The sequence below is a fragment of the Saccostrea cucullata genome, unplaced genomic scaffold, assembly GCF_032062105.1.
Source record: "Saccostrea cucullata isolate Sc308-1 unplaced genomic scaffold, CSIRO_AGI_Scuc_v1 ctg17431, whole genome shotgun sequence".
Lineage (NCBI taxonomy): Eukaryota > Metazoa > Mollusca > Bivalvia > Ostreida > Ostreidae > Saccostrea > Saccostrea cuccullata.
The window spans coordinates 1-11,224 of NW_026934057.1; the positions used below are offsets into that span (position 1 = coordinate 1).

The window sequence follows — 11,224 nt, forward strand, 5'->3', positions numbered from 1 at the left end:
CATATTGAGTACTTGGTCCTACTAGGTAATAATTTTGAAAAGTTAGTACCAGGGCTTTCATATGTCACAGTTGTATTTTCTGTAAAATGTGAGAACTTTTTTAAATGCCAAAGTTTTAACCCTGGAGTTGACTTGCATTTAAGAAACAGCAGCCCTCTTTTATACTGCCAACAAACACGTTATGTCTTAATCGAGTAACTGGCAGCTATTCTTTCCAAAGCTGTGCATGCTGTTTGATAAAATCTTTCATATTTTATATTTACAAGTATATTCCTGGCAAGGATCGTTACCGTCTTCTGGGAAAAGACCATTTAATTATTTTCCCATAGAACTCCATACAAACCTTAGGCCCTCTCAGTACTTTACTATGACAATTTCAGAAAAATCTTTAGCATCATTTCAAACTTTGTTCTAAGCCCTAACAAAAAATACTGAAAAAAATATATGGTCCCATTGCGTTTATAGGTCAAAATTGCAGTTATTTTCAACTTATAGAGATTCGCAGTAAATAACACGCGACATAAAAAATCAACCCCCACTCCTAAAATCTTCCCTGGTATTTCTATAGTTTCTGTAATATTCCCTCATCCCATCATTTATTTCAAAGGTCATTAATTTTACTTTAAAATGAAAACAATTAAATACCTGATTTCAGCCAATGGCGTAACGCCTACCCATTCAGTAGTCGGTTTAATGTTCCATAACAAACAAAGCCATGTGTTCATCCGGGGATTTGGTGCTCTCATTCCTATACTTACATACTTACCTGTCCCAGAATTAGTCAATTGGGGTAATTTCAAAGACTATACACCTACCTGTGAACATGTATGAAATTTGAGTCCTGTGACTTCAGTGTATTGGATACTGTGACCATCTCAAATGATGACACCTTACTGCTACCAGCACAGTTCAAAGGAGTGAATGACGTCTGGGCCGGTGATGATATTTGGATATCTTGGTGACTGTAATAAATAAAATATTTGTACAATGAATTGTTTTTGTGTTTTAATGTTAATAAAGTGATATTAAGTCAAAATTGAGTCAATAATTTCATAAGGGTGGATTCTACCCAGAATTAGGTAAAAAGCTCCAAAATTGGATAAATCATACATAATTAAGCAAAATTCAAAATTTTTAAAAAAGACTGAGATAGAATTTTTTTTATGCTTATGCAAAGTAAATTATTTAAGACTCTGATATACTAATTGATTCTTATCTAATCCCTCCTATTGCTTAAGTATGTACAAAAAAGTTTCCCCACCCCCCAGTGAAAAACACTTAAAGAAATAGCGGGTGCCCCTTTTATTTTTCTTTACAATTAATTTAGACAAGAGTAAATCAATCCTTTTGATAAAAATCAAAGTTCAATATCTATAGTCTTATACATTACAATCAGAAGCTACTTTTTGAATTTCATGCTAAGAAAAGAGAATTTAAATAATTTTTTTAAAAATTAAAGAAAAGCAAAAACTAACTTCAACCCCCAAAATGTACTATACAATAAGAGGCTGGAAAGTTAATAAATAAAAAATTTACCTGCAATGTACAGAAAACTGTCCGACAAAATACATCGGGTGGGTAGGGAGTCTCCATTTTCTTCTTATATAGAGAAAATGCCCCTGCTGATCAGAGACCGAACCCTCCCGGGGCCAAGAAAGCTGAAAGATGAAATTCCTCTAAAGTGCTTAAATGAAAATAAATCAATAAAATTAGTCAAATTAAGCATAAATCATGAAAGAAACAACAATATTTTTCAAGTTTTCTAAAAATTTCCTTAATTACATGTCTTCTACATAGCTAAATGTATGAAAAATGGATCCGCCAAGGGTGGAATACATGTTTTTCAATATTACATATTATTACATGTAAATATAATAAAGGTCAAATGTCATACATGCAGTTCAAGGTCATTACAATAATTTATGAAAAAAAATCAGAAGCCAAAGGTCACAACAGTTAAGATATCATCAAGTTGAAATTCTACCTGTCTGGTCAGCAGGTCTAAGGGAAGTAACTCTAAGTACAAAAACTAGAAACCATTAGAAAGTGAGTCGCAGCGAGTAATTCTGATGAAACTACAAATAGCAAAAAAAGAGAAAACATAGACCTTTGTGTAGCTACAACATAGAAACAACAAAACTACAAATTGATCACCCTGCAGCCAAGAAAGGGGGGGGGGCAATCCCGAGGAACACATACACTACCAAACATGAGATGACAAGACAGAAAATGTCCTCCTTTCACTTGTCCATCACAAAAATTCCTTTTATGTGCCACCTTAATTATTTGAAAAAATGCCAAAAGTGCAAAAGTCCAAGAAACTAAGAAAAAATGAACACCAGGTCACTGTCCTACACTTCCATAATATACACAGATAGAGCAAAACATGATAAATACACAGTCACATGTACATGCAAAATACATACATAAATCTATTCATACATACAATCATTCATCTTAAGGACAATCTAATACATTCTCTTAACTTACCTTCCTCCTTTGACCATGTCAACTGTACAGGCCTTTACTAAATTCTATCTTCTCTTACCCCCCCCCCTTCTCTCTTCAATAGACCCAAATCACCACTAACCCCATTACCGCAGTAAACTAATTCAAATTTTTGCTAAATTTTCTCTCGAAATGTCATCAATCTTCAAATAATTAGCTAAAAATAACATTTCATGACTTTCAAATCACTTTACCATGTAAAAATTGGGGTCTCTATAGGGAAAAGACCACTAATTATTTTCCCATAGAACTCCATACAAACCTTAGGCCCTCTCAGTACTTTACTATGACAATTTCAGAAAAATCTTTAGCATCATTTCAAACTTTGTTCTAAGCCCTAACAAAAAATACTGAAAAAAATATATGGTCCCATTGCGTTTATAGGTCAAAATTGCAGTTATTTTCAACTTATAGAGATTCGCAGTAAATAACACGCCACATAAAAAATCAACCCCCACTCCTAAAATCTTCCCTGGTATTTCTATAGTTTCTGTAATATTCCCTCATCCCATCATTTATTTCAAAGGTCATTAATTTTACTTTAAAATGAAAACAATCAAATACCTGATTTCAGCCAATGGCGTAACGCCTACCCATTCAGTGTTCTGTTTAATGTTCCATAACAAACAAAGCCATGTGTTCATCCGGGGATTTGGTGCTCTCATTCCTTTCTTCTTCTAGCCTTGGGTTGTCATTTTGTTGGTTACTTTGTATACCGGATGTAATTTGTAGATAGATAAAAGTCAAAATAAGATTTATCCGGAATAACTTTGCATAATAAAAGCTTTTTTTTATCGGTTACGGAAAAGGGCGAGCGTGATCCGATTGTATTTAAAAGTTGTGTCCTTTGGTCACAGTCTTTGGATAAAAAAAGACAGATTTTTTGTTTCCTTTTTATTTGTTGTAATTGTCGTGTGAACGGAAAGAAAAAGTGCAACAGTGAACTTGTATATTTGTAGACCCTTAGGAGATGGCTAGCTTTCACATACTTAGCCGTCCTGGTGTATCACTGATCAAAAACGAATTTTAAAAGATGGCCTTACTTCCCATCAACTAAAATTTATTTCCCCTCGAAGCAGTGTGTGGCCATCTGTTTTTTTTTTAATACCATTCACACAAGCTGCATAGTAGCAAGTTCTTTTGAAATTAAGCTGCTTCTTTCAAAGTTGAAAAAAAAAACTTTTACATAAAACATGACCCTATCGACTCCATACTTACATGAGTCAATTTTCAGAAAGTTTACTCATTAACTAAAGAATTTAAAAACAATCAATTCCCCCCAAAAATAAATTGAATTTCTCTCTTCCTCTCTTCAGTTAAGAAAGCAAATGCTTTATGGATTTCACCCCTTTTTTTTTTTAATGTCTGGATTTGTTATGTTTTTCTCAGATGAACATGAGTTCATTCTGCAATGGAAACCCTTTTTCATTTAATTATTGGATTATACAATCTATGTCCCAAATTTATCGTTCATTAAAAGAAGATAAAAAATGTATGCTTTATAGTTCCTTTTATTTCTGTTGTTTCCCTTGAACAAAAATATTGACAATTTTTAGAACAATTTCAAATTTTTTGGGTCCCATCTGAAAATTTTATACTGTTCATGTTTTTTCATACAAACCAAACGTTTATAATAACTGATTAATACATTAGATAGAAAAGAAATAAAATTTATTAAAAATTAGATGAGACAGTATGAATGGTTTTTCTGTGACTAAAAAAACAAAATATTTTGCAAATCAAAGAAAGGACTAGCAAAGCTATATTTTTGTTGAGATGTTTTCGTAAAAAACAAAAAAGGTGTTCACTATTGACTTTTATACACCAGTGTTTGTACTTGTCAATTTCAATGTATAAACCTGAATATCTTAATTTTATCATATAATTTCCATACCTTATCCTTTAAAAAAATCTCTTATTCTACAAATACTGAAATTGCCATAAAAATATTTTAAATATCGGAAAAATAAAAATAATTTACAAACTTTTCTTAAATTTAAATTGCCAACATCTCTCCCAAATAGTGACTACACATAATATGTCAACTTTAATAATGATTTGCATGGAAAGGTACAATCATATTGTATTCAATAAATATTCATTATATAAAAATAAATACACAAGTGCATAAGCCAAAAAATTGATTGGCCTGTTGGAAAAATGACCTTTTATGAAACATCACAATAAAGACATCAGTCACAAGACTATTTTTGATAACTACAATGTAAAAAAAAATATAGAATTTTTGGTGTATTCAATTAATCTAAAATTTGAAAAAAAAAAAATAAAGCACAATAACAGACATCAGTCACAAGACTATTTTTGATAAATACATTGTAAACAAAAATAGAATATTTTGGTGCATTCAAATCAATCTAACAATTTGAGAAATAAATAAATACAAGACCATGATGCTTTTCATAAATGCAGTTTTCACATGATTTTCAGTTTTGTAAGAGGAACTTTTTGTTCCTATCATCACAATTTGGCCTAGGAATGTTGGACTCCCCTACCACTGACCTGTACCCTGCTAAATTTAAGTTTTGTTTTTGGTTGAGGCCCCATGGAGATTCGTCTCCAACAGGATCTGTTCTGGGGGGGCCTTACCTTGGCAGGGTAGATGGGGCGGTCCTCCTTCTTCTTCTGCATTGATGTCAGATAGGAGGTCCACCAGTCCACTTCAGAAGCTGTGAACCTTCCAGTCTCTCCCCACCTAGGGAGATCCCGCCTCATGTCTTCGGTGATGCTGTTGATTTTAAATTTGGCTCACCACATTGGCCCATCTGCAAATCCTGGCACCAAGTCATGAAGATAACATCACGATATCCTCTTGGGAGATGGGCCAGTTTTTGTATGACAGCATCACTCTCCCGGACTTTTGGAAATTTGAAGACATGAGGCTCCTTTTTCCCCGTAAATTCTTCCATGGATGTCATCCCCCTGAAATCCCAGAGATTGTCTAGGTGCTGGACCTCGGGTTTTTGGACAGAAGCTTTTCTCCACCATCTCATGAAGATTGTCAGGTAATGATCTTCTGTGTGTGGGCCTCCCTGCTGATGCAGCTGAACACTGATCAATGTCTTCGTGGGTGTGGCCCACCATCAGGAATGTCAGCTTTATCTACAATGTAAAAATGTATGAATACCACTGAAAGAATTTTAACATAAGAATTTAACATTCTTTCATGTTTTTCATAATATCTAATCAGCTTGTGTGGTTACTGAATATCATACACGGTTCAAGAACAGTATTATCCACTCATAAACATGATAAAGTTTAATTATTAACACCCACTACTCAAACTAAAAAGTCTTCAGTTAAATTGAATTTTTGGGGGATTTTTTAAAGTAGGTCAAGTGAATTCTAATGCGGGTACTTCATAAAGTTTCATGATCAGTGCACAAAATTACCCCTTCATATGTCACAAATATGTTTATATTGGTATTTTTAACTTTTAAGTCAAGGAAGTCAAAGGACAAGGTCAAGGTTCATTAGGTCGGTAACCATGACAATTTACAGATGCCCCAAGCAAAAAATTTTCAAAATTTAAGTCCATATCTCTTACAGTTCTTGAGATACAAGGTGTAACAGATGGACAGTTAGGGGACAAAGACAGACACTCAACTGATAGACAGAAACGGGTCAGAAATTCCCAAGGCAGCTTGCGGTGCACCAAAATATCATTTGTGCCATAACCCACAAATTAAAACTAAATTATATAAATTTAAATTAGTAAACTGTAATTTTTAGTCAATAAATGATGCTAAGTTAAACTTATAAAGAGGTTTGTCAAGAATCGTAACTTTTTTATGTGCAACGTTATGTCTTACCTTCTTAAAATCAGCTTTAACCAGCATTGCCAGGAACATGATAACAAACTTGTTTTTGTTATCCTTTGGGGGGGGTTTTCTGCTTGCAGGTACAATACTGGAGGCAGTGATCCATTGTTAACCTAGAAACAATGTATACAAATTAGCTATTTATTGATATACTTCTTTAAATATGCATATCTTGTACTTAAAACTTTTTCTAATTTTTTTTTCTATTTTTCATAAGCATAATAGGAAGGCCTTGTGCAAGTACTGAGAGATTATCTGACTTAAACTTTGTTTTACTTCTGTTATATGAATTATGATGAAATATTATGAGTTTTGACTTTATTCTGTAATTTTTTAAGGCACAGGATATATATTTTTAAGAGGTAGAAAGAAAATTTAAAAAGGGTACTGAAACTTAGTTCATTAAATAATATATCCCTTGCTAAATTTCCTAAAGTGACCATTCAAAATTTGTGAATGTAACTTGCCAAAAAAACATTGCCTAAAAATAAAAGTCACATCCTCCCATTTACAGTAATAATTTAGTAAAATATAAACATCCAATGCTCCTTCTCATTAGAAAATCATGTCACAATTTTAGACTCTTTTAAATTGGTGACCTAGACCTTTCCAGAATGACCTTAGTCAGGGTCATATAATCTCTCAGATAGATAGAAATATTTCACAAGTAAGAGCTTCCATGAATGTTATTAATCAAAACAGGCATTTATAAATAAGCATGACATATAATCCAAGAAATGTATTAGTAATTTTGGAGAATGATTACCATAATTTTATCAAATTAAAAAAGTCACACGAAATGAACAAAAAATTTAGAAATCCTGTACCCATAAAAGAATTTACAAATAACTTACCATTGCTGTATCTTTCAAGACTAGCATCAAGCAGTTCAGTGTTATGTTACAGTCAGAGGAAAACTGATCCGTCCAGGTATACACATAGGATTTGTTGATCCATGGTTCAAAAAAACCCGTCACATGGTGATAATGTGCGTCAGTCCCTCTACTTGAAAAAAATTTAATATTCATTAGTTTCAATGATAAATGTACACTAATTACAAATGTACCAGATAACAATTTCAACATTATAAATAAATGTGATAAAATGTGTGAGCACATAACAATGTACTGAAACATACTTTGCCAATTCTATTTTCAAATTAATGCATATTTGCTTTCATCATGTTCATTAGTTTCATTAGTACTTCAGGTAAATTATAGAGACTTCATTAATTCAATACCTTGAAATTCTCTGGAAATCTTGGTAAGTTGGTCTTAGATTGATCCATGTTTTATTATCAGACTGGTGTATTTAGCTGGATTCTCGCTCTTGCTTCTGTGCTTGTAGTACTTTTCTCTTGATAATCTAATTTTGGATAAAAGAATAAGATATATTATTTATACAGCACTTGAATTTAATTTTTCCCAAAAAATTTGGGATAACAATTTAAATGTGAAAATATCACAATGTCACAGAGAAAACATCTCGTTCTTTTTTTCTTTTCAAATTACTGTGAACAATCTAAAACTATATGTTGGCAATTTATCATTTTTTTATTTTAGATAAATGTCAAAGTTAGCCTTTATTTCATTCATTATCAGCCTTATATATTTGAAATTACAAATAGTTATTATTAACTTACTCTTGAAATTTCAAATGAATTTTTTACCTTTTAGCCTCAGTCTTTCTTCCTTGGTGAGCTTCTGAGAAAGTGCCTCCCTAAAAGTTGTGCACTCATTTCACTTGGAAAACTTCTGAAACTAAAAGAAAAAAATTTTCAATTCCATGGATGCAACCTTGTAAAATTGTTTAACTGGAATGGAATTAATTAAATCAGATGTTAGATTCACTCGCATATAATGCACTAATAACCAAAAAATCCCATAGAGGGTCAGATCAGAGGTCAAATTTATAAACCAATCAAATTGTTGCCTGCAAAAACACTGTAGATTTGATTGAGTGAATAAGTTAGATGTTCTGATTTTGAACTCTGATGTTTCCCTCATGGGATGTTGTTAAATGTAAGTGTTTTGATTGTTGCCTGAAAATCACTGTAGATTTGATTGAGTGAATAAGTTGAGTTGTTCTGATTTTGAACTCTGATGTTACCCTCTATGGGATGTTGTTAAATGTAATGTATCAGTATGTGAGGCAACTTCTAATTTTAATTAGACTGAGATGAATGTGGCTGTAAATTCACTTTATTATCAAAAAAAGTAAATATGCAAAAAAAATACTATTCATATCTTAAAAAATATTACAACTAAAAAATTTGCGTAATGAAAATTAAAAAAAATATTTTTCCCAAAAATTTTTAATTTGATGTGAAATTCACAATATATTTATATAATTTTTTTAAAGACATTCCTAATTATTTTTTGTTATGTATGTGATTATTATATAAAGACTTTAAAACTTGGAGCTTGTACAAAACTCTTCAAATTTCATTAAGGCCACATAAATTGAAATGTTCTGAGGCCCGCACAAATTGATTTTAAGATAGCCACACCCCAAATTTTATTGTATGTTTGATAAAAAAAAATTGGCCATTTGGGGGGCCCAACTAAAAAAAATTTTCTAATCATTTCTCATAGTTAAGTACTCAACTATCACTTTTGTTTCAATTTTTAAGAGACATGGTTACTTCTTTGAAGCAATACCCTATGTTTACACAATGATATAGCAATAATGCAAAGCTATTGATCACACATGAAAAGTATGGAAAATATATATATTATCTAAAACTGATCATTGATTTAAAGAAAAGGTGAGTGTAAAAAAAATCATCTACTTTATTGCCAATAAAATGATTGGAAACCCTCCCTACACCAATTTTTTGGAGATATATTGTCTAGGAATCAAATTTTAGCCTTACAATCACAATGTACATTGATAAACTTGGTCTTACCTTTTTGACTTTAACATTGTTGAAATGTTCTCTCCATATTCTGTAGAAGCTTCGTTTGGAAATCAGACCTCTGTCTTGAAATGTTTTTAGGTAGTCTTTATATGCAATTGTCTTGTTTAGGCAACATGGGAAGGGGGACTTCTCTGCAGTCAGGCTGTTGGTCACCATATCTCACAGCAGTGGTTTGACGTACGTTTTGGCCTGTAAATACATCTCACTGGAAATTTCTGTCCACTTCTTCCCCTCCTAGTATCCAGTGACTGACATCCTTCCTTCACTTTTGCCTTTATTATCCAATACCTACAATACATTGTTACTTTTAGCATGCATCAAGTTCTCTATAGACTGGAAACCTATATTCGAGATGCTTTTATTAAAAAAAAGCATGTTATATCTTTTTTTTTGATTTAGAAAAAACATATGCTACTACATGGAGACATGGCATTTTAGAAGACCTTTACACTATGGGGCTTAAAGGACATTTACCTAATTTTATCAAGAATTTCTTGAATGATAGACATTTTAAAGACGCAGGGTCTACATATTCAGAAAGTTTTGAACAGGAAATGGGTGTACCACAAGGTAGTATTCTATCAGTAACTCTATTCAGTATAAAAATCAACAACTTAGCAGAAGTTCTTGAAAATGATATGCATGGAAGTTTATATGTTGATGATTTTGTTCTTTGTTTTAAATCCAAAAATATGAACTATATTGAACGAAAATTGCAGAGTTGTCTAAATAAAATTCAAAATTGGGCTGATGTAAATGGATTCAAATTTTCAAAAAGCAAAACCGCTTGTGTTCATTTTTGTTCCAAACGGAAAGCGCATGACGAACCACGTCTGCTGCTCGATGGAAATCCAATTCAGATTGTAAAAGAAATAAAGTTTTTAGGTATCATTTTTGATAGTAAATTCTTTGTATCACATATAAAAATGCTTAAAGAAAAATGCACGAAGGCTTTAGATGTTATTAAAGTAATTGCAAAAACAAAATGGGGGGCAGATAAAAATACTCTTTTAAAACTATATCGTTCTTTAGTAAGATCCAAGTTAGACTATGGTTGTATTGTGTATGGCTCGGCAAGAACTTCTTACGTAAAAGCTCTGAGCAATTCACCATCAAGGCCTTAGACTGTGCTTGGGAGCTTTTCGAACTTCTCCTAAAAACAGTTTATATGTCGAGGCAAATGAACCACCCCTCGACTTACATAGAATTAAACTTTCCCTACAATATATTCTGAAATTAAAAGCAAATGTTAATAATCCTGCTTATAACTGTGTTTTTTATCCGCAGAACGAGGACTTGTATCATAAAAGAAAAACGTGTATAAAACCACTTGGTCTACGATGTAAAAAGCATATTAGAGACTCTGACCTTACTTTGGATATTATAAAACCCTCAAATTTTTCTGAAATACCGCCCTGGAAATTAATAAAACCAAGTGTTGATATATCTTTAACTGAATTTAAGAAATCAGAAACAAATCCTCTTATTTTTAAACAAAAATTGGCCGAAATAAAACATTCTAATGGTCCTACAGTCGAGATCTATACAGATGGTTCGAAAGACAAGGATACAGTTGCATCAGCTGCAGTAATTGATAATAGTATTTTCTCAACACGTCTTCCAAATGAAGCAACAATATTTACTGCGGAAGCAAAAGCCATACAACTTGCATTTGAATATATAAAATCTTCCAGTGACAACAATTTACTATTTTTGACTCTCTTTTCCCGCTTACAATCCATTAAAAACAAGAATCTTGATCACCCTTATATTTTAGATATATTAATACAGTTTAATTATTTCGCTCAACAGGGTAAAACAGTGAATTTTTGTTGGATTCCGAGCCACATCGGCATCCCTGGAAACACTAAGGCTGACAATGCAGCAAAAACAGCACTTCAACATGAAATTACTTTATTTAAAATTCCTTACACCGATTTGAAATACCTCTTAAAAT

At 32.1% G+C, this 11,224-nt stretch overlaps 1 long non-coding RNA gene and 1 pseudogene across 1 annotated transcript; both read right to left on the reverse strand.

The window, feature by feature from the left end:
- Positions 1-820: 820 nt before the first annotated feature.
- On the reverse strand, positions 821-3,148 carry LOC134239867 (uncharacterized). The gene is made up of 3 exons (XR_009986313.1): positions 3,073-3,148; positions 1,537-1,658; positions 821-962 (listed from the first exon to the last, which is right to left on the reverse strand). It is a non-coding gene; the product is annotated as an uncharacterized LOC134239867 (long non-coding RNA).
- Positions 3,149-5,111: 1,963 nt separating this feature from the next.
- Positions 5,112-9,566, reverse strand: LOC134239865 (uncharacterized; annotated as a pseudogene).
- Positions 9,567-11,224: the final 1,658 nt, after the last annotated feature.